At 50.5% G+C, this 23,570-nt stretch overlaps 1 protein-coding gene and 1 non-coding gene across 2 annotated transcripts in view; one reads left to right on the forward strand and one right to left on the reverse strand.

Annotated features, from left to right (window-relative positions):
- The window catches only part of Tpst (tyrosylprotein sulfotransferase), a 273,629-nt gene that overhangs the window by 239,224 nt on the left and 10,835 nt on the right, over positions 1-23,570 (reverse strand). The window lies entirely within an intron of this gene.
- Positions 10,855-10,936, forward strand: TRNAS-UGA (transfer RNA serine (anticodon UGA)). The gene has a single exon. It is a non-coding gene; the product is annotated as a tRNA-Ser (tRNA).

The following is a 23,570-nucleotide window of genomic DNA, read 5'->3' on the forward strand; positions in this document are numbered from 1 at the left end:
AACTCTGCGAGCGCGAAGAACAATGGAACAGCAGTTCAGAGGACAAAGACAACAAGCCTGGCCATCGAAAGGAACGCGTGCGAGCGAGAAAGAAAATTATGGGCCCGAGACGATGTGTTCCCCGGTAATGGCTACAAGAACTCAAAGCGATTTCTGTAGTGTCCCAGCGTGGAAGTTGCGAATCACCCGTTTCCACCTCGCCATTGCGGCCTCATAGCGAGAAATGGTGTTTCCGCGTTCCACAGGTGTTCTGCAGATGAAAAATAACACATGTTCCGTAATTCCGTGGGTGTTCTGTTTCCGCGTGCGTTCTGCGCACGTCTCTCCCCTTCCCGCCCCCCCCCCCCCCCCTTCCCCCGTGCCCCAACCCCCAGGAGGGATAAATGTGCGCAGCGAGTGGAACTATAGAGATTCGAGAATCTCAGGGTCAGCCTGACAAGTGTAAAGACCGCAGAATGCAATATGCGCTGTAGACGTCGCAGGGAAAAACAACAAAAATATTTTGTTGTCACGCAAACTCATTGTTTATAAAGCTTTCAAAATATATGTTTCTTTTTCCTTTGAGTAAAGCACGCGAGTGAAACAAACCAATGCAGAGAGATAAGAATTGGCCGTTCTTGCATGTAAAACATTTTACCAGGAGAAGAAAATTTCTTTCTGGGCAAAGAAATTTTCTGCGATATTTCTGTGATTTCACATATATATTATTCTGCAGTGTATATAAACTACACCTTTGCCTCAATGCGGAGTGCATTTCCTCATGCGGAGTACATTTTCTCAGTGCGGAGTGCATTTCAATCAAAGGAGTTATTGCTGATTGAACATACACCTGAGCACAGCTGTACAGCTACAGCGGAAAGTTACGCAGCTTTCATATAGAACTCTCGCTATTCGCCCAACAAAGCTGTGCAGCGCAATTGTCTTTGTAGCAGCCGTCTGCAGCCGCTAATGAGCAATTACTCCCTTGATGACGAAAGTTCCTGAAACACGAGCTCATTGCTGCGTTCCTACGCGGAAAATTACTCGTAAGACAATGCGGACAATCCGTTCGTCGCTCCACAACTACACAGTGCGCGAGATTGTTAGCCGCACTTTCGGGCTCTTCCGACTACAAAATGAAATAATATGACCCAGAAAAATCATCTAAAAGTAAATAAAATGAACGCCACAAATCAGTGATTAACCCTTCGCTTCGCCGCAAAATTAATTTGAATGTTTCCTCCACGTTTCGAAGCCATATTACTGCATCAAATTTTCCCCTTCACTATCCTTATATGCCCCATAGAGAATAGATTTGAGTATAGACTTGGACGAGAGGGTGTTCACGTACGTCCATTCATTCAAGAGAGGCCGTTTCAAATGCGAGCATGCCCGAGTGCGCACCACTGCAAGCAGTGCATAACAGCGGTTGACCTCAGGCGCAGCGCATGGACGGAGTTGGGCCACTCGGCGTGACGCAGCCGTCACGGCCCAGCAACGCAGCTACTACTACTCCGTGGGTCGAAGCGGCCCGCAGCTTCGAGGTCACAGAGTTTCATACTGGCATACTAGATGGCGCTGCAATCGTTCATCGACCAGGAAAGAAAAGTACGATAATTGTTGAGGTAGTGCTCTAATTGTTTTGAGGCGAGTAAGCTCTGTCTATGTCCCTGGTGTATAGACAGAGTTTACACGGATGCGGCTGCATACGGAAGAACTAGACAACATAACAGAAATAGAGCGGTTGCAACGGCAATTAATCATGAGCTCAAAGAAATAGCCAGCGCAACTATCAGGGATGGCACGATTGAGGAGGCCGAATAGGCTGCCATTGCCCTAGCGGCGGCAGACGGCTACCGTGCTCAAAGGTCCCTAATAATTCTAACAGACTCGCAAACAGCGTGCAGAAACTACACGAATGGCAAAATAGGGAGGGGGGTGGGTGGGGGGAGGGGGGGGGGCAGCGCTCCACATCCTGAAGACAGCCAAATTACCACCGAAGGAAAAACAATTGCAACACATAATAATGTGGGTACCGGGGCACACAGGCATCGCGGGGAATGCCGAGGCGGATAGGAGAGCTCGAGAGCTTACAAACCGAGCCTCCAACCAAACCAGCCTCGAGCCGCCTGACGCGGAACCAGTGCCCTTAGCATACTCAGAAATTCTGAATTACTATAAAGGGGTCAGGATTAGATATCCCCCACCTCACAAAAATCTCCACCAGCAGGAAGCGGTCTATTGGAGACAGCTACAAACGGGAACTTTCCCGAATCTAAACATGCTAAGCAAGATCCGCCCAGGGCTATATAGCAGCAAATGCCCGTGGTGCGAGGACAAAGCCACGTTAATTCATACAACGTGGTGTGAAAAGAGAACAAATGCGGCTGCAATAAACAGAATCCCGAGTGTGGAGCAGTCAGAGAGGATGCTTTCCAGCGAGGATCCGGCGGTCCAGGCAGTACTGGTCCACAAAGTCTACCTGGCGGCAAGACTCAGTGGGGCCCTGGACTAGGGGCTCCAACAGTGCCACAAGAGCCACAGACCATATCAAAAGATGTGAAGAGTACCTCTACACCCAGACCCACCCATATATTTAAATGAATCAAGTTATTACTACTATTACTTTGAGGCGAGTAGACCGAGGCAATATAGAAGTATGCATGAGCAGGGAGATATTTCTGCAGCTCGGGAAAGCAGTGTAGAGAATTTAAAAAAAACTAGAGGGGACAATTAAGATCTGCCTTGAGGGTACGCCGCGATGGCGTTAATGGGCTAATGCCCATATATGCGGAATTGGCCATTCTCGACTTCACGTTCAGAGATCGCTGGGAGTCCTCATAGTGTACCTCTCCTGGCGCAGTGGTGCAGTGGTTAAGCGATGCGCCACTGCCCTGCGATGGCAGGTGCTGCCACCGGTGGGGCTTGTGAGAGACCGAGCAATCTCTCACGACCAATAATTAATCTGAATTAACGGCCACCTGCCGCGGCGGGCAGTTTGCTACCAAATCCGGTGGGCAGGTTGCGATGACGTCACGAGGTCACGTGACCCAGGTGGAAAGGGGGCCGCCTGCTTTTTCGCTCACAACGCCAGCGCCGACGACGATGACGGGTTTTCAGCAGAGCGAGAGCCTTAGCGCTAACGTGTTAATATATCGTGCATGGCTGTCTGCGAACGGCTTGTAGGGACAGCGAAGGCAAAATTAACGGACGGACGAACAGCAGAGACGAGCAGGAGAAGACTGGAGTGCTGGTGGAGTTAAAGGCAGAACGCCGAAATTTGCACCAGTAGTCATAGAAATCAAAATACCATAGCTATAGAAGATAGGAAGAAGACAAATTATAATGGCTGGCAAATTTGTATCGGAACAAAACTGAAAGTAAGAAGAAAAAAAACTCACAGGACGGTTACGTGTCCGTAATCCTAGTCCGTAATCCTAGTAGCATATCAATCAGAAAAGTATAGGGCGCAGGACTCCGCTTATGCAAAGTATTGACAAATATTTGCTGTGCCAACAAACTGGCCTCACAAACACGGGAATAAGGTTCCACGCGGACGTTCGATGCTACGTCTAACCTGTGCACTTCGAATGATTCATATATGGCCGATGAACTGCCATACTGGAGCATCCAGCAGAGACAGCAGCGCCAGCTAGTAACCTTCCATTGTTGCAGTACGAAACTACGTCCGAGCAGACGAGCGCCCCCGAGGCGTCTCGGCAGAAGACATAAACAAGAAACAAACTAACGAATGGGAGAAAAGAAAGAAAGAAGGAAAGAAAGAAAGAAAGAAAGAAAGAAAGAAAGAAAGAAAGAAAGAAAGAAAGAAAGAAAGAAAGAAAGAAAGAAAGAAAGAAAAGGCGGAGGCAATCGAGGAAGTGCGCTGCCTGCAGCAGACGCGCCACGCGATATGAGGCGCTCCTCTCCGCCTGATATAATAATGGCTACGACGATGATAACGGGCGCGCTCCACCACTCGCAGAAGAGACGGAGGAGGAGGGGGAGGGGAAGAGAGGAGAGACGAGGGAAGCGGCGTGCGCTGGCCACCAGCGTGAGCGATGACCGGGACACAATGCCCGGAACGGCACGCCGAGCCCCAAGTGCGTCTATATATGTGGGCGCGAGGAAAGAGGCTGCAGAAGGAACACACGCCAGTTCTCGGCTGCCGTCGCGTGCCCCGACGTATATGTGGGCGCGGTGCATCGTTCTTCCTCGTACACAAGCCACGGTGTACACATTCGATGCTCCGAGTGTTGTACACAGCCTGGGCCGCTCCACTGCAGCCTGCGTGCCTATACGGCTATTCAGAGCGATGACATCAGAATCAAAAACGGCAATTTGTGCCCTATTAACAGCGTTAGTTCTCTCACCGTAGTGCCATACATAGTCGGATACAACTGAAGAACGAAGCGGTACATGTCCCACAAAAGGAGGCCTTCCAGCCGATGGCGTAGCCCGATTTTCATGGCGTCACGGTCAATCCGATTTCTGAGCTGCGGCTATTTCCCGTTCATCTGCCACCCCCTTACGATTACACGCGACGCTCTAAACAGAAAGGTGTGAAACGAGAGTAGGCTGTGCTCTAGCGCACACCTTTTTATGAAAGGAAGCGTGCTAGAGGAAAGCTGACTCTCGCTTTCACTGCCATACAGGAGTATTCGAGATTAGAGTGTAATATGCCTAAGGAGATCGGTCAAGGGAGAGAAATCGGTCAAGGGGCCGAACCGGTCGACGCTATTGGCTGGAAAGACTCCATTGAGGGGCATCTGCCGCTTCGTTCTTGAGTTGTATCCGAATACATTAGATTGAAGAGCAACCTCCGTAGTACACTAACAGCTACTACATTTCAATACAAGACGTTAACCTTTCTACTGGCACATTATCATTGCAAGTTCGCTGGACATTCCAATAAATGCGGTCCCACTGGGTGAGAGCAGACGCACTAGGACGTCGGACCACGCAACGACAGGACCGTGATTTTTTTTTTTCGCATAAGTCCTAACGGAAATCTATACGCACGTGCACTCCCGATGGGTCCCAGCTGTGACTGTGAGCCTCCGAGATGGGCCACTGAAGGAGCAGGCCATACGCACATCCACAGCGTCAACAGAAAGAATTCCGAACGAGGCCCTATAGTGGCACTGAACCGTTTAAAAGACGCGAATTGCGGGACCAAACTTCTGCAACCGTTCCACTGCATACAACATTCTAGTCCACCCCTACCTCGGACACGTATTCTTTATGTCTTGGGATGCCGGCAGCGCCGCTCACCCCGGGTAAATCTCAGGAGGATGGCGCCCTCTGCTTGTCCGCGTTTCTTTTTAATCCGAGTGTATATATATATATATATATATATATATATATATATATATATATATATATATATATATATATATATATATATATATATATATATATATATATATATATATATATATACACAGACGTAGGGTGCGCCGACGACGACACACGGGGAAACAATGAGCTATCGGGAACGACGCCGTTTCGAGCGTCTCGCCCCCCCCCCCCCCCCCCCACCCACCCCCCCCAATCCCAGGAAGTCGCTCACGTACCTAACGCACACGACGACGAAACCTAACAAAATATATTGTCTACAACCTCCGGCAGGAGGAAGAAGCCCGCGCGGAGAGGACTACCCCGGGCGAGCAGCAGAAAGGCGGTGGTTACAGTCCGTTACTCCGCTAATCGCGCACGGTGCGGCCCGCCCCGCGTCTGCTGAGGTTTCCCAATGCGCCATCGCCAGTCAGCGAGCCTCCATCTGTCCGCGCGGCTAATGATGACTCCGCTAACGGCTTGCTGGCTGCATCGGAGAGGCCCCGTCGGCCGAACGGGCGCCAACGAGGAACGGCTTTCCTCGGAGGAAGGGGGAGGGGGGCGTCGCCGCGCCCCAGACGTGAGTGCTTCCGGCAAACGCCGGGGCCGAGACGGACACGAGCGGCGAAGAACAAGGCGCGAGCACGCGTGCATAACACGCAGCGAAAGGGCCGAGGAAAGACACAAAGGAAAGGAGAAAGCGAGAAAGAAAGACTGCTGGGACCGGCCGCGTGTAAAAAGTGATGCACGCACCGTTCCCTGAGCGAAGTGTAGCGCATTAGGCGGTTGATTCGGCTCACTGGGCTCTAAAGTCTCGCACAGCGAGAGTGAGCTGTGACGGATAGCCTGGGAAGAGACTTTTCTCCATTCTAGTGTCGGCCGGAAAGCTCAATACAAGAGCACTTTCCCTCGTGCCGTCTATTCTTTTTCGCTTCGCGCCTACGTATAGTATAGTCGCGCGGAGTATAGGGAATCTAATAAGCGACTCCTCGCATAGGAAGGAGCCTTGTCACCGAGCAGCATGGAGATACAGCATTTTATAGCACTATAACGAGGAGGACGTACCACGAGTTCGCTGTATACGGAATAACGCGTGCGGCAGCCACCGTCGTTGTTTAGTCATCTTGGTTTCGACGCGGGTTCGCTGCATCCTGACTACTTTAGAGCGGGATATGCTCTAAAATTTCCGCGCCTTAGACATTCCACAAGCACCGAATCTCTCAACGCGTGACAAGAAACGATAGGGTCGTCACGGTTGAGACACCTTTTATCTAAAAGCCAATCTCCATCGCCAGCCCACCTTCTTTCAGAACTGCGCGAAAATAATAATAATATTCGTGCTTAATACAACGAGCGAAGTTGTTTTAGAGCGAAACGAGCTAGATCTGAACACATCGGTTTTACAAGTGCCCGTGTGATACGCGTCAAAACTTTTACCCATAAATGTCCTCTCCGCGCGCTTTTACATATTCCACGGGGTGCTAAAAGGTACCCAGAACGTAAAAGACATTAAAAGATTAAAAGAAAGAAAACTTTTATCGCTTTATAAGAGCGCGCGCGCTCACAGTTTTCTAGGTCATACCCAACAATTCTGTACAAAAGAAATTTTGTGCGGCAAACCATTTCTGATCGCAATTTTTGCATCTAAAGCAAGATTTCACTATAGCATTCTATACATCCGCAGATCACCCGACGGTTGTCTCGTTTTTTTTGTTTTTTTTCTAATGACGCTTTTGCTATCGTCAGAAGCGCTCCGCATTGATTTTCTATGGAAGTCTTAACTGTTGGATGCGATCGATGGAAACGCTTAAAAATATATATTTTGCTGGATGTCGGAATGCAATTATCAAAATTTTTGTACGAGAATGTTGGACATGTGAACATCATTTGTTGCGAGTGATTAAGTAATTATTTAATTAACCGACTATAAGACGAGGAAGCTGCAGAGGAGGCCGTGAGAGGCGCCGTAGCGGAAGAATTCGAATTAACACCGACCAGGTCCTTTAAAGTTCGCCAGAATATCGGTGCACAACAGTTGTCTCATTATTCGGCCTCCATCGAAATGCGCCCATGCATCGGGACAGGACCCTATCAGACTGCCATTAGAGCCACCAAGACAGCGCGGTGAGTGTCGGTCTGTAAACAAAGCAACAACTACTCGAGACGCTCCTTTTAGCTACGGAATAATCGTCACTATATACGCCAATAGCGAACGGCTCAGCTCACGCATGCACTGCGCTGGTATACGGGGAGCCCGAAGAAAACAAACATCAAGGAAGAAGCGAAATCGCAGCGCTGCTGCACCAATTTAGCGCTCCGCTAGGCGCGATCAGGCATTCGGAAACGCGCACAGTTTGTACGTATATTCATTGATCATCATGCACGCATCATCAGCGTCAAAATCAGCACCAGCGCGGCGGTTAAGCGCGCGCCTCCGCCGCTTAGTGCGCCAAGCGAGGCAGCGAAATTACAGGGACGAGGAGAAAGTCGGGAGAGAAGGTTGGGAGAAAGGGAACAGGCGAGTATCGAGGGAAAATAAAACGCCGACTGAACACACGCACAAAAAGAAAAGCGACTATCAATAGCGGGAGTGTCATTTCATCGCGTTCATTTTGTGCACGCACAATTTCTTGGTTTCGCGTTTCCCACAAAACGCTTCCAAAGCAAATGAGGAGGTGAAGGTTGGCGTGACAACCGCCCGCCCCGCACCTTTCTCTCTTCGTACGCTGCGGTTCATAATGCGCGTGCGGCCGGTAAAAAGAGCAAAAGTCCGATGACGAGGAAGTAAGCGAGAGAGAGAGAGCCTTCTCCCGTTAAATGAACCGTGACGGGCGGGCGGGCGTAGTAGTAGCACTGCGTGTGGATATCGTCGAGCGAATCGCTCCGTCATTTGCTTGTCCCACGGGGCATCATTCCCAGCCGCTCCGAGAGCCATTCGCAGCGAGCGATACACCGAACGCTGGCCGCCGCTGCTGCTGCGGCTGCTGCACTGTGGGCCTCCGCGCACATGCGGGCCAATGGTTTCGTAAGCTGGACGCAGCGCTGTGGAGAAGCACAAGTGACGAAAGAAATGGCACTTCGGGCTGGATAGCTGCAGAGGCCACGCAGAAGTTCTGTCTGTCGGTGTTGTGCGGGTTCGAAGAAAGAAAGAAAGAAAGAAAGAAAGAAAGAAAGAAAGAAAGAAAGAAAGAAAGAAAGAAAGAAAGAAAGAAAGATGGAAAGAAAGAAAGAAAGAAATAAGGAAGGAAGGAAGGAAGGAAGGAAAGAAAGAAAGAAAGAAAGAAAGAAAGAAAGAAAGGAAGGAAGGAAGGAAGGAAGGAAGGAAAGAAAGAAAGAAAGAAAGAAAGAAAGGAAGGAAGGAAGAAAGGAAGAAAGGAAGGAAGGAAGAAAGAAACAAAGAAATAAGGAAGGAAGGAAGGAAGGAAGGAAGGAAGGAAGGAAGGAAGGAAGGAAGGAAAGAAAGAAAGAAAGAAAGGAAGGAAGGAAGGAAGGAAGGAAGGAAGGAAGGAAGGAAGGAAGGAAGAAAGGAAGAAAGGAAGGAAGGAAGAAAGAAACAAAGAAATAAGGAAGGAAGGAAGGAAGGAAGGAAGGAAGGAAAGAAAGAAAGAAAGAAAGAAAGAAAGGAAGGAAGGAAGGAAGGAAGGAAGGAAGGAAGGAAGAAAGAAACAAAGAAATAAGGAAGGAAGGAAGGAAAGAAGGAAGGAAGGAAGGAAGAAAGAAGGAATAAAGAAAGAAAGAAAGAAAGAAAGGAAGAAAGAAAGAAAGAAAGAAAGAAAGAAAGAAAGAAAGGCCGTCGGGAGAGGAGCATGCAGGAGTAGCGAGACCAGAAAAAAATAAAGCAGGCTAGTCTTTCAGAAACCTTCAGGAACTTTCAGGACCCAAATAGACGATGTAAACAAATGAAATGCGAACAAGAAAGTTGAAACACGAACAGCAAAATAAGATCTTAGCCTGGGAAAGCTCACATACTAGAGCAGGTTAATGTCACTTGGGAGGCGCGAGGGCTCTTCTTTAGAAGTGTTAATTAATCTGGCCTGTATTTCCTCTCCAGGAGCAAATAAATATATATTTGAGTTTTTTTTATGTTGGCACTTCAGTTTTCTTGTTCGCGTTTCATTTTTTGCTAATCGCACAATTATAGCTCCAATATATGAGAGGGAACGCATTGACCGCATTCAACCAACAAGTACGAGTTAAAAGCCCGCGCCGTCGTTTGGATAATGCATGTGAGAAGTTTTCAACATCGACGTAGAATAACCACCACAGAATTCGTTCGCGTGTGCAGACTGCTCCCTCTCATACAAGAGCTACCTGCGCAAAATCGCATCTGCAGAGTCTGTATCTGACGTGGTCGTGAAAAAGCGGGGAGAAAGAGAAAAGGCGCGTGCTGACCGAATTTAAAGGTATACTGAGGACGAATAGAAGTCTGCCTCTATTCATAAGGCACCGCGTTCAAGTCACAAAGAGACCACTCTCACCAAGAACGGAGCTTTCATAAGCTAAAAAAACGCAAAAAAAATAATAATATACAGGGGCTGCCGTCCCCGGCTTATTTTGCAAGTGAAATTGGTACGTCTCTCAGAACGATTTTCGAGGATCTTAGAGGCTATACGCTACACCACCGTGCACTTCAAAACGATGGCAACATATAGTTGTTTTTTTTGTAAGAACGTCACGATTTTGAATGGAGTAGCGGGAAAAATTTTTAAATCCAATTTCTTTCGGCGCTGAATGCGTCTTTTGCTGACGGACAACGTCACTATAGCCAGAAAGCGCCAGAGAATCAATTTTTACAGAACTGAATAGTTGGGTGGAGGTCTCCTCACTGTCCCTTTAAATGGCGGCCCGGTAGACTGCGCGGAGTCGCATTCCAGGAGTTCCGTCCCTAACATTTTTAGAACAGCAAAATTGCTGCACCTCATCCGTACACATAAACGCAAGTCCGCGGAAAGAGAACTTGGCTTTAAGAACGAAAGTAAAAGAAACGCTAACAAGCAAAGCACAGTAAACGCACAACAAAGACGTGTCCTTGCCTTTCTTACCCAGTGTCGCGAGAACAAAAGAGAAGGACAGGACCGGTGCGCTGCCCACCAAGACAAGACACAAGCCAAGCACATGGCTCCGAAAACAAAACGATTCCTCACGAGTCGAAAGACTTCCGCCAACTTGCCAGTTTCCGAACAAAAAGAGAAAACAAACAACAAAAATACGGGGGGAAGAGCGCCGCGCCATTCTCATTCCGTGCCGCTCAGCGCGCGAGACGACCGCACGGCCTAGTCATGACCTGGTCATGGCCTCCGAGATCCACCACCCGCCGACATCAAATCTCAGAGGCCTGGCAGCGTGCCTAACTCCACCTGTTGTGCGGCGGGCCCAGTGAGTGGCGGAAGCAAGCGGCAGCTGTGCGCCTCTTGCAGCCTTCCTCCTCTCTTCCCCCCCGCGATAGCGAGCGCCGACAACAAGGCCTTCGAAACGAGCAGCGAAAGTGGGGGAGAGGAAGAGGCCTCATTACTTGCGTCTGCCGGCTGCAGCAAAGCATCCGCAGTCGTGGCCGAGTGGTTAAGGCGATGGACTTGAAATCCATTGGGATCTTCCCGCGCAGGTTCGAATCCTGCCGGCTGCGTACTTCTTTTTTTCAGCGCACCTTTTTTGTTTTTTAAACCGCAAATGCACGAAAGCCATTCGCTACTTTTCAAACATTTTTTTTTCTTCAACCTTCTCTTTTACGATGTCTGGCAATGTTGCCAGACGGCACACGACCGTTACCGCCGGTTCTGTCGCAATACCGATTTCTCTTTCTTTTTTACTTCCCTGACCATAACGCCAACAAGTTCTGTACACGCTATGGTTTCCTCTAACGGCGAGAACAACCCCAAGCGTTTAAAGGTGCGCAGGAGGAGGAGGAGACACGTATGTGCTGTTACTGGCATTTAGTTTCAATCCCACACACAACACGAACTGCATGCAATTGATCTATGCAAAGGGGAAAAAAAAAAAAAAAAACGAGGTATGTGAGTAATAATCGCGCCTCTGTGCTGCAAGTACTCTCATTCGTTGCTTCCATTAACGGAAAGGGAACGATGAAGTCTTATAGCAGTGTTGTCGGATAAAACTCGCCGCAGCGCAGTCCAAATTATTATACATCCGCGATATCTCTAGGCGGTGCCGGATATCTGTGCCGCGTAAAGGCTGCAGTTTTCACGTCGTTTTTCGGATGAAGTTCCCAAAGCCTGCGCATTCTCTGTGGCGGCGCTTCGTGGAGCAAACTCCAAAACACAACGACGCTGCGACAGCCGCCGTCTACAGCGCTCAGTGTTATGTGCGACTGCTATTGAAGAGGTAACAGCACGGAAAAGCGAACAAAGAGAATGCAGAATTTGCACGCAGCGCACAGGCAGCCAGTACAACCACTACAAGAGGGAACGAGTGTTAACACGTAAAAAGTGATAATTGTTTGTCAACTAAACCAACAGCTGGCATTATAGCAACAAAGTCGGCTCTTATTTATTTATTTTTTTGCAGCGACAGCTCTGTGAGGAACCTTCTTTTGAATTAAACGGCGTTGTACGTCGTAGCAGCGAACTCCCGCGTGGACTACGGAGAGGGCGCTCTTGACAATGTGCCACCCGCGGTCACGTGGTACAACTGCCTGGGATATGACTCGATCGCTTGTGGTATAGGAAGGAGGGGGGGGGGGGATGTAGATGTCAGTTCTGTTAGTGAAGCAAAGGTTGATTAGCATCCACCGGCGCGCTGCCGTACATTCTGAAATGGTGCAACACAAAGCAAGACACAGAGCACCGCTTGAGGTTCCGTTGGCTCCATGCTGTGTGTTTCTATGTACTACCCTGTACTGTATACCTGTTACCGCGCCGAAGCATGCCCTATCAGAATTGATCTACACATGGTCAGCAGCAACACAACCCTTCCAAGCTGCCGTAGAGCGGACATGCACCATTCACTGTAGGCCTGACCAGCTTTAAAACAGACAAGGGTACGGCACCTGGCCGAAGCGGGTCTATCGCAGGACAGTTCTTCATTATATAATGCTTGGACGCATGGACCTCATCATCGCTCTCTGCTAGACTTCATTCGGTCAGCCAACTTATTCTCATTCATATAACCTTCCCCTTTAGTTCATTCACATAGTTTTTCATGTGTTGAGCCAAAAGTTCGGTGAACACTTAAGCTCCGTCTTAAAGGCTAATAAGCCCCTCAGCGGCCTGGGGTCCTCTTTGTATATCGCTTCGCAGACAAGGACCCAGTTCTTTATTTCATTTTTATCTTATGCTTACTTTTTTATTATTTACCACAAGACACCCATGGCTTCCCTTTAACCATGTCGAACAAACGGTCCTCAGTGGTCAAGGGTATAGCGCGCTCGGCTCACGACCTAAGGGGCAGTAGTTCGACGGCTCAGTCGTTTTTATCTTCAGCGCAATTGCTTTTCCTTCTTCAGAGGCACTACGCAATGGCGGTGTAACGACATCACGACCCTTTACATCGACGAGGAACTGTGCTGTACTGTGTGACAGTTGTGGGGTGTTTAAATTCCCGCATGAGGTCATGTGGCTGTGACGTTACGATCCTCTCGACCAGTCCCGACCTTCTCGACACAATGCCAGCTACTATACAACACCGCGTTCTGCGCTAAACGGGACCCTTAACGCTATCACGTTAATAAACACACCCCCCCCCCCCCGTGCAAAAAAAAAAAGAAACTTTCTGAGAATATTCTCAGCTAGAAAAAAGCTCGAACCTGGCACCATGCGCCTCACCGGAGTGGTCGCCCTTCCAAGCAAGCAAACTACCAGCATATGGCCGGGCGCGGCCGAATAGATCAATTAACGACTCAACGCAAGAACGACGTTAGTCCAATGCACTCATAGAATTCCCCAAGGTGGAGTGGATTTCACTCAAGGGAACGATTCACTCTAGTGGCCGATTCACATGTAAATGAGTTTACGGGAACACCACATGACAGAATGAATTTAACTCGGGGGAGTAATTATTTATTAACGACCTGCGTATACTAGTTTAACAGAGCGAGTGCACCGGCCACGTAGTGATCCCGGGCCGGGTTCGAGCACCGAACAAAGCCGAAAGTCTCTTCAACCGCGGAAGCTCTTGAGAAAGCTGCGCAACTTTCACCTGTAACCGCACGACTACGCACGTGTGTGTGTTAATCAGTATAACTCTATTTATTGAAATCTACTCTATCATGAGAATCCCGTTTAAATACTCTGGAATAACTGTTCCTTCTTCGCACTGAAGAGGGCAGGAAGTATGGAAGTTCCTTTGCTACAGAAAAATCCCTGGGGGAAATTCAAACAGGCACTAATAGCCTATTTGCTTGTCGACAACTAATAGGCAGCAAGCCTATTAAGAAATGCATCAAATAAAATTTCTGATCGTCTATTAGATTGCCTGACGCTGTGGAGTAGCATTTGCAGGGCAATCACAATAACACAGGTCTCCATAAGAAGCACGCGCGCCCTCTAACGTCCTTGCGGGAAACAGCGACATCTTGAGAACTTGCAGAGCGTAGCATCTCTGCACCTACCGTAAATTAATAATCCACCTTCAGTAAGCTTTTATAGACCCTCTGATCAACAAAAGCTATCTAGACAATTGTTACGACTATATAGTCGTTATGCATCGCGTAAACCTGGGCGCATTTGCCTGTGAGGTTGTGTTAACTGAACAGCGTAGTAATAGCCGACGTCATAGAAGTTAGTGCTGTTCTTGTTTCACACTGTACATGTTGCTCCCTCTTTCACCACCCACACCGCTCCCTCTTAGAGTAGTTCAAATCCATGTCAGACTATTAGGGGACATATACGGCAAACGCAAGAATGCAAAATACCAATACATACTTGCATTAGAATTTTCGCGTGGGATGATGGGAGTTGATTTGACAGCAAAAATTGAGCTTCGCATGAAGAGTGAGATTAGCCAAAACATCGGCGGAGATAGCTGACAGAAGCGACGCGTCAGTACTTGGCGCTTTCCCCACCAGGGGAAACTCCAGCGTGACCGTCGCCCACGGACAGCCCGGGCCCGAGACATCAGACCCCTCCCGATCGGCTGCGTGGCACAGGCACCACCACCACTTTCTCTCGCGCTCCCTCGGGGAATGGCCTCCAGGCTATCTGCAGCGGCAGCCGAGCACACCCGACCGTGTCCGAGTGCGACGCCCGCCAGATAAGGGCGTCGTGTGCTTGCGCGAGAACTCCCGCCAAAAAGAAGCCAATGGCATGGGAGAGGGGCGACAGTACACACACGCAGCTGCCCCGCGACCCCGTATACAGAGATAAGGGGGAGAAAGGGGCAATGCGACGACACGGAAGAGCAGCCCGGCGTCTACACCCTTCGCGTTTCTGGCAGATCACGCGCGCTGCGCGCCCGGCCGCCCCTGATTCTGCTTCTCGTCGCCAGGACGGCCAGTCTACGGGTCACGATGGACGGGGGAAAATAAAAAGGGGAACTTTATTTCGAGGAGAAAAGCAGCTGAGATGTAGCGATTTGCTCATGTACGCCCTAATTACTTGCCGCATACTTTGGGAACGCGTCGTGAAAGAAAAAGAGAAGGAAAAAATTTGGCGGAGACACTTAGGACCGCTTACGTGTGGGAATGCGAAAGCATTACTGTCCCTGGGTGCGTATGACACCACCCGGAACGATGCACAACGAACGGTTGCATCTCAGTTTTGATGCGAAAGTCCAAGAAGGCACGCAATTGAAGGTGCATATGTCGTCGGTTCGAATCCCTGTCGCGAGATAGCCTCCAACTGGACTAGCAGATGCAACCTATATATATGCAACGAGAAATGGCATGACACCACCCGGAACGCTGTACGACAAACAGTTGCGTCATAATTTTGGTACGAATGTCACCACATGAATAACGCCACATATATAGAGGTTGGCCAGTGGGGAGAATATACATGTATGTATAGACGAAAGACATTTAAAGGATTGTCTGAAGTGGCGGTGAGCGGCTTGCAGTGTGCGTCACACGGCCACCTGATGATGTAACCTTATTTTTCCTGCCACGGCAATACAATCTGCGAGTACACACTAACACACGCCACCGGCTTTTCTCGTAATGGGGCTAGTAATAATAATAATAATTGGTTTTGGGGGGAAAGGAAATGGCGCAGTATCTGTCTCATATATCGTTGGACACCTGAACCGCGCCGTAAGGGATGGGATAAAGGAGGGAGTGAAAGAAGAAAGAGGTCCCGTAGTGGAGGGCTCCGGCATAATTTCGACCACCTGGGGATCTTTAACGTGCACTGACATCGCACAGCACACGGGCGCCTTAGCGTTTTTCCTCCATAAAAACGCAGCCGCCGCGGTCAGGTTCGAACCCGGGAACTCCGGATCAGTAGCCGAGCGCCCTAACCACTGAGCCACCGCGGCGGGGCAAATGGGGCTAGTAATGCTTTCGAGTTGAAACGAAAACTGATCTACAGAAAAAGCGCTAAACTATCTCATTCCTCGGTTGACCCACTAACCGAGCCGTGAAGGAAGGGATGAAGGAGGGAGTGAAAGAAGGGGAAGTGACGGAAAAGGTGCTGTAATGAAGAGTTGTGGATTCATCTCGACCACTTGGGGCTGTTTAACATGCATTCACTTCGCACAGCACACGCGTGTCTTTTGCGTTTCACCTACTACATCGAAACGCGGCCGCCGCCGCCGCCGGGGTAGAACCCGAGTCCTCCGGCTCAGTAGCCGAGCGCCTAACCACTGAGGGAAAACGTCAACAGTACCGAACCGATATAAATGAATACTGACTAAAATTTTATCAGTGTACTTCACGCACACATCGAAGCCATGCTAACGCTACCATGCACGCGGATCTGTGATGCACGGGCCTCTCAGACCGCGTCAGTTGAGAGAATGCGCTGCGAGACCCAGATATTCCCTTTAACATACTGTGGCGCCGCCTATGAGCTGGGCCATTGGGCATGCCAGCTACCAGTGGCACGCCGCAACTATTGGTTCCTCCGCTATATTGGTGTCTCTGAGCAGCGTAAGAAGTTCGCCAACAGGCTCATATGGTGCACGCTGATACTCGGTAGCCTTCATTTCCCGTCCGACATAACCCGAACACCGTTCTCCTTGACCGGGGGAGAAGGAGTAGATCACGTGATACCAAGGCTGACGCAAACGGCGACGACACGACGCCATTCACCCCAGTTCATATAGTCATCGCTGCATGAGAGAAGGAGTGAACAAAAGGCCACAGAACTAGCACACCACCATTGCCAAAGAAACGGAGAACGACCACGGGTTATTTCCACCCTGCTAAGTGTATGCACTACAGCTGGCTGCTTTAATTACAGAGCTCGATTTTCTGAATCCGCGTCCATTGGAATCCCAGCGGCTCATACACGTCGCTTGTCAGCTCACTGACAATGGAGCTTAGAAACGACATAAATCAGCAGAGTCTGCAGGTGCGTCAATGCTAGGATCAGTTGAAGGGTACGTCAAGAGTGCAGTGTTGTAATTCATTACCGTGCGCTGAAGCAACATCGCTGCGCCCAAAGAGAGGACTGCAGTCGAGTGACCCTATATAGAGAGTATACCGCTACGCACCGCCAGAAGCGGGAAACAATCCCGCTATACGGGCTGGCTCGAGAAGAAGCAGCGCAAACTTTGGCAAAGAAGGAAAAAAAAATCCACGCCCAGACTTTCCCCGCTCCAGAAATGTAAAGAAGAAAATGCGCCAGCTGCAGCACGCCCACCATTTCCATGAAGGCACCCACTGTAAAGCAGGGCTGGATAGCATCCTCATTAGCATAAATGTTGAAGCACGAGTTTTCGGTTACAGCATACTACACCGACGGCGTCGTCACTCGCCCCATAGCTATGACAGCGAGTCGCAATAACGGGCCCATTCGACGACTCGCACAACCCACGTACTCTTCGCAGGTGTAGCAATTAAGTCACGTCCTTTTCCGCCTCGATCACACGCACACCCCACATGAGCGCACAAAATCGAAACCACCACCCACGCCCTACGACGGGCCCAGCTGGACTTGCCAAACTGTCCCTCGTGAAAAGTCTTTTCTTTCCTCTTCTCTCTTTTGCACCTTGTCTTTCACGTATCTATACCACCTCTCCCCAATCGGCGTTTTTGTCTTTTCTCGACAGCTAGCCCAGCGTATACACGTGTCACAGTTATCGATCTCCCGGCGACCGCGGCAGAGACCGCGCTCTCTCTCTCTCCATATACCGGCACGACATTATTCGGACGTCGCGTCACGCTTGGCCCGTGCCTTCCGCCTCCCGCTCCATCTCGCCCTACCCGCAACCTCTGTTCACGCAACGGCGGCCGGCTTCGGCCTCGACGGTTCGCAGTCGCCGCGTGCACGCCGTGTACACGCTTACTGCGTACCACGCACCCCTTCTCTCTCGCTATAGCGAAGAAATCACTCCCCCAGACGCTCGGCGGAGGCATACTAAATAATGCGCCTCGTACGAATGTAATGGACACAAAGCGAAGGGCAGCCCGCCTTCCTTCGCCCCGCTGAGCTTCGAAGGACGAGACACGAGAAACGCGCGCACTCCTAGTACCGTATCTTCCCGACTGTAGGCCGCGGACTTTGCGCCCTTAATTAAAAGGCCGGAAAGCATGTTGCACCTACTGGGGACACACTTCGCGGGTCTCACGGCGTTGTAATATGCGCGTGACTCCAATCAGAATGCGATCCAGAGAGAGAGAGAGAGAGAGAAAATTCAAGAGCAAAATGCGAGCAGGCAGTCGAACCCATGACGTCACCAGACGTCGGATGGGGAGAGAGAAGGGGGGGGGGCGTGTCACTGGCTGCTTTCGTGTGTCCCCTAACAAAACAAATGAAGCGGGGAAGGCGAAGGGTGGCAGACTATTCCCCCCGCGGGTGCGAAGTCGGCGGAAGCGGTGAGGTTACCGAAGACAGAAGTTCCGACGACTAAGTCAGTAAACATGCTCCCGCGAAAGAATTTTCTCACGCGCTCGTGTACGCACAAGCAACTTTTATACTGTGGCTACAGCTCACGTACGAACGAGCGTCGCATGATTTGTGGCTCACGTGAGCGAAAGCACGTTTTCGTTGCGTGCAAAGAATTCAGCAATGTGGGGAGAAGCCGAATGACGTCGATCGTACCAAACGAACAGAAGAGGTAGAAGTGAAACGCAGAAGGGGGTATGGGTGTGAAATCGCGCCAGCAATACGCCCATTGCCCAGAAGCAAAAATACGAAAAAAAAACTGCTGAACTGAATCACTTCATTCCTGCACTTCGGTGCTCAATTACTGCCGCAAGAGATTATTTCAAATCAGTTATGAAAAACAAAACCTATCAATTACACCAAACGTTAGTAACTATGCAGCTTTCATGAACATATTCCGCGAACAAACATCCAATAATATCGGCCGGTTAGCGGCTGAATTAGTCTCTACACGATCCCGACGCACTCGCTTATCGATGACCCTCGCAGCTACGTATACTCTCTAAAAGCTGGTACTCTATCAAAAGGAGTAACCCTGCTGCTGTGCTCGCTTTAGCAGCTGTTTACTCCGCCTAAGTTGCCTGTAGGGAGTGAGGTGCTTCTAATTTCTTACTATTAACTAGAGGGAAAGCTGGCAGCGCTGCACCTGAGCCACCATGGGCGCTCAAAGCATCATGGGGCGAAGAACTACTTGGTGCGGAAAAGTCGTTTTTTTTTTTTTTTCAGGAACACAGAGTGGCGTTACTGAGATGCCCCGCGCGCAGACGACTTCGGCGTAAACGTAGTGCGCAAAAGCCGTTGAGTAGCGAAAACGCAACAGCATACGACGCCCATAAAAGGTTTCTGTTTCCCGAAGTGCCATTAAAAAACCTCTTAAAGTATTTGAGCGACCACATTTTTTTTTCAACATATTTCTTTTTAAAAGTGCGCCTGTTAAGCACGAAATGATGGCTTTTGTTGTCTGCAATAATTGGCCAGTAGGAGAGCAACCCATCGCTTATTTTGGACAAACTTTACATTTACATGCTTTTCTGTTCGTTTATTGCAATTTGTAGACAGGGTGTTGAAGGTTAGGACATTATTGATTGTCGAACAACGTTTGTTTTTTCATAATTTTTCGGCCAAAAGTTGTGGTTCTGCAGTGGCTATAGCTCTCCGCCCCGTGATGCCTAGAGCGGCCACGGTGGTGCAGGGGGTCTCGAGGAAGCTCCATGCAAACCCCCATAGACGGGGCGCCAGCTTTCTCTGTAATTAATAATAAGAAACGCTATGCTTTCGGCACAGAGTGGAACAGCCTGCGGACTATCTCTACGGGCAAGAGTCACAGGATGGTTGTAGCACGCACAACAACAACTCCCGGCTTTCTCCGGCGTAAGCGGAACCGCGTCGAAACGGCACGCACAGCAGCGAGTCAAAATACAGCAACGCATACATCGGCTATGAGTTCACTACGCAGCAAGTACCGCTTCCGTCTCCGTGGGGCACCCTTGCCGCACAAGCAGTCACTACGGCCGGCGTGACATGTAAGGGCTATATTTCGATTCTATTCTACTTTTCCCGCCGTCTGAAACTGGCTCACGCGACAACGAGCCCCTCATTTGCCCTTCGTTATTTGGGCTCAAGGCCAGCGACAAGGCGGCGTTGCGCCACTTCAAACAATCACAGACAGCGCTAAAAGCAAAAGCGAAGCCGAATCTGAATATAACCACTCCACTGAGACGGTTGAGTAATCTTTATTAAGTGGAGCTGGCACAAAGGCCTATGACGCGAGAAGGGGGAGACATTTAATTGGAGGCCAATTCCTGGCTCACGTGCAAACTCCCGGAGGGAGAGCATAGCGTCGGTCGAGCCCAAGCGTCGTTCCTCGGTGTATAGACCAAGCACCGAATGTGGTGATATGTGCTTATGTGATATATGAGGTGCTTTCTCCCGATGTCGCGGTAGATATGGCACTCCCACAACATCTGTGCAGCACCGTTGCTCGGGACTCCATGCTGCACTTTATGCGCGTTACTATGCGCCAAGCCAACGTTCTAGCGCGGAAGCGGTTACTTGAAAGAGTGTCGTGTCCTACCAAGTGCTGAGGCCGCGGTGTCTTTGTGAACGAATTGTCACTGGAGCTGAATATGCATAAGTGGGCACGGACTATTTTCCGCAGAGTACGGAATACACAACCGACCGGAAACCGAGTGCGAGCGCCTGCACACACGGTCAACAGGAGACACACGCGATATCTATACTCGCGCAGAATCTATTTCGTCCCAAGCGGCAAAGCGCCCTCGAAATGGCCGCGCGTCGTTTCGCCGTCGCGGGATACGCGAATCGAACGTGCGCAAACGGAGTGGATCGGAACAAGAGGACGCAATTTCGAGTGAGAAAGAAAAACAAAACAAAAGACAAGGCCGCTTTCTCGCCTGTTTAACGATTCTCGGACTTGCGCCGCACGAAAGAAATGGAGCGCCTTAGCGTACATATACGGTCGATATAATGAACTCGCGATTGTTGTTCGGCAGACGACAGGCGCGCAGGTAAGGCGCGTGGGGGCGAGAAAAAAGGAAACGCCGCGACGGTTTCAAAGTACATTACGGCACTCAAGTGCGCGCTGTCGAAAAGGAAGGCGCCGCCGGTAGACGGGTCGCTTTATGCAGTACAGCAGCGCGTCGATCGCGTGATGGGCCAATCAGACCCGGCGGCCGTTTCTATGCCGCCTTTTATATGCACGCTCAGGAGACGTCGCAACAGGCGTCGCCATAGCGAACACTGCAGACAAACGTTGCCGACAAACACTGGGAGAGCGGCACCGCCGGCCGGCTGTATGCAAAAAAGTTCTAAAGGATATGTGTCTGTTCGTACCCCGCTAAATACGTCAGCGGCGAAGTGGTGTCAGGACGCCACCGACGACGTGCAGATAAAGCTGGCCCCCTTTGCAACACGGCTTCACAAAGTGTGAATTTTCCACTTTTGATCAGTTACAAACAACATCTCCTGTAATCCCTTCGCTTTTAGGTTGCATACAGCACCAGCCACTAGATTACATTGTGCTTCAAAACGGCAGTTGTTTCAGGATGTTTTTTTTTATTTGATGACTTAGGCGCCGAAGTAGCGGTATCCACAGCAAGGCCTCGAAACAGAACACTCACTGACGTCGCCTCTCTCTCTATGGTCACGTGATCCCCTTCTGACCAACGAGAGCGTAGGCTTCCCCTATTCGCCTCCTTCTGGCCATTGGTGATCCCGTGGCCTTCTGAGTGGGCGCCATCAAACGGTGTGCTGTACACCAACACACAGAGAGCTGCCCATCATCACAAGGGTGGCGTGCATGAAGAGGGTTTTTTTTTTTTTATCGTGGCCGTAATACATTTCATCCATATCGTCGTTAAACCGCTCACGGGGAGTCACGGGAACCGGCCACGCGAGAGCAAACACCACAGGTGAGAAGCCAACGAAGAGGTGAGGCGAGGCCATAGCTGGCGAGCTACGACCACGCGCAGTTTACTATTCAACGAGCTTGACTGTACGCATGCACTCGCAAACCACGGAGCGATCCAAACACTTGGTATTCCGCGTCTGCGCGGAATACAAAGTGCGCCGCGCCGCGACACATCCTTAACAATAAAAAGCTACTGCGCATGCAAAGAAGCAGCGTTAACGCCCGACGCGCAACAGCCGTCCACAGCCACAATGATGCGTACGATGCCAGCAGCTCTCCGCTCACAGTATTCGTAAAAATGTGCGCTAACACAAGCCGTGTCCTCGTCCATGCCGTGCTAAATAAAACGCGGCATCTGAAAAGGGGAAGACGCGTTCTTTCCTGTTACTCGAGCAGAGATTAAAGATGCCGAGCACACCGCGTCGACACTCCGTATACAAGCGACACTCGAGCAAGTATACAACGGTAAGCGCCTGGCAAGCGTGTGACACTCCGTTGCTTGCACTTTTCGTTTGGCCTTGCACTCACTTACAGTTCTTCCACTTCCTGTTTTGTCCGTGACTTCCACGCTGCATACAGCATGCGCTTTCACTTCCCCCCCTCTTTTGTGTTTTTGCCTTTCCTGTCGACAGCGCAGGAGCAGCGCTGCTGACTCGGCCACTATCGCAACTCCGTCGACGCTCATCCTTTCCTCCGGCGTTTCTTGAGGAGACGCTCGTTCCCTCCCCCGCCACTCTCTCCCCGGGGACCCGGGTGGTGTCAGCACCATCCGCGCCCCCGGGGGAAAGGATCCCAGGGTTCGCTCGCCGAGCACGTCAGGAATGCGCCGACGACGGTGGCGGTGCCGGCTGCTGAGATCGCACACCCTTCTCTATACCCTCCGTACCTCTCCTCGTAATGTTTCATTGTTATTTTTTAAAATCTCCTTTTCACGTATACTCAATGCGAGGAGAGCGGCCCAAAATCGTGGAAACGCGTGGCGAAAGTGCCTTTAACAATGCCTCGTTAGGAACCGTCGACGTCTAAAAAAAAGAAGAGTGTTTCACACGAGGCGTGCCGGCGCTACAGTGTTCTAGAAGGCCTTCTAGGAGAATACCGTCGCAAAGCGATGGGCGTCGAAAAAGCCGACAGGAAAAGAACGGCAGGCAGGAACAGAGGGCGGGAAAGGAGGAACCGGAAAGGAAGAAGCGCACAAGCTCGTCGTCACGCTCACAACATACTCGATCGAAGCCTCGTGTATAGCGGTGGGCATTGACATGTCCCCCTTGCGGCCATCGGCGACACTTTAGAAGGTGACGACATATGCACAGGACACGCAGACAGTGGCGCGGTGTATAGAGGCTGTTCCGTTGCTTCCAATAACCATGCGCACTGTCGCTTATCACCAGTACACCACACAACGAATCCACGACCTGGGAGAGAGGGTGCTGCCCAGTTCTCGGTTTCCTTGGCTGCGCATGCGCGAGTTCCGCGACGTGTTACTCTGGACCAGACAGCCGGAGAACCTTTCTCACCACCGCCCGGGGAACGCGCGAGCGAGAGACGGAAAAACCGCAACAGTTTCACGCTCAACAATGGAGAAGCCACACTGACACACACTGCAGCAGCAACAGCGGACTGCCAAACGGCCTCAGCGTTGACGTGCGTGTAACGTAGAAAATAAAAAGAAAACGTCAAGAAGCCCGTGGGAATGCGCGCGGACTCGGCGCCAGTGGCCGCGCTACCACGACGCAATGCAGTGCGCGATTCGGGCCGTCTCGCCTCCTCCTTCCCGCTTCCTGGTTCCACGCGCTTTCTCTCGTCACCCGGCGCGTCGCGCGCAGCACGTG

Source organism: Amblyomma americanum, chromosome 2 (assembly GCF_052857255.1).
Source record: "Amblyomma americanum isolate KBUSLIRL-KWMA chromosome 2, ASM5285725v1, whole genome shotgun sequence".
NCBI lineage: Eukaryota > Metazoa > Arthropoda > Arachnida > Ixodida > Ixodidae > Amblyomma > Amblyomma americanum.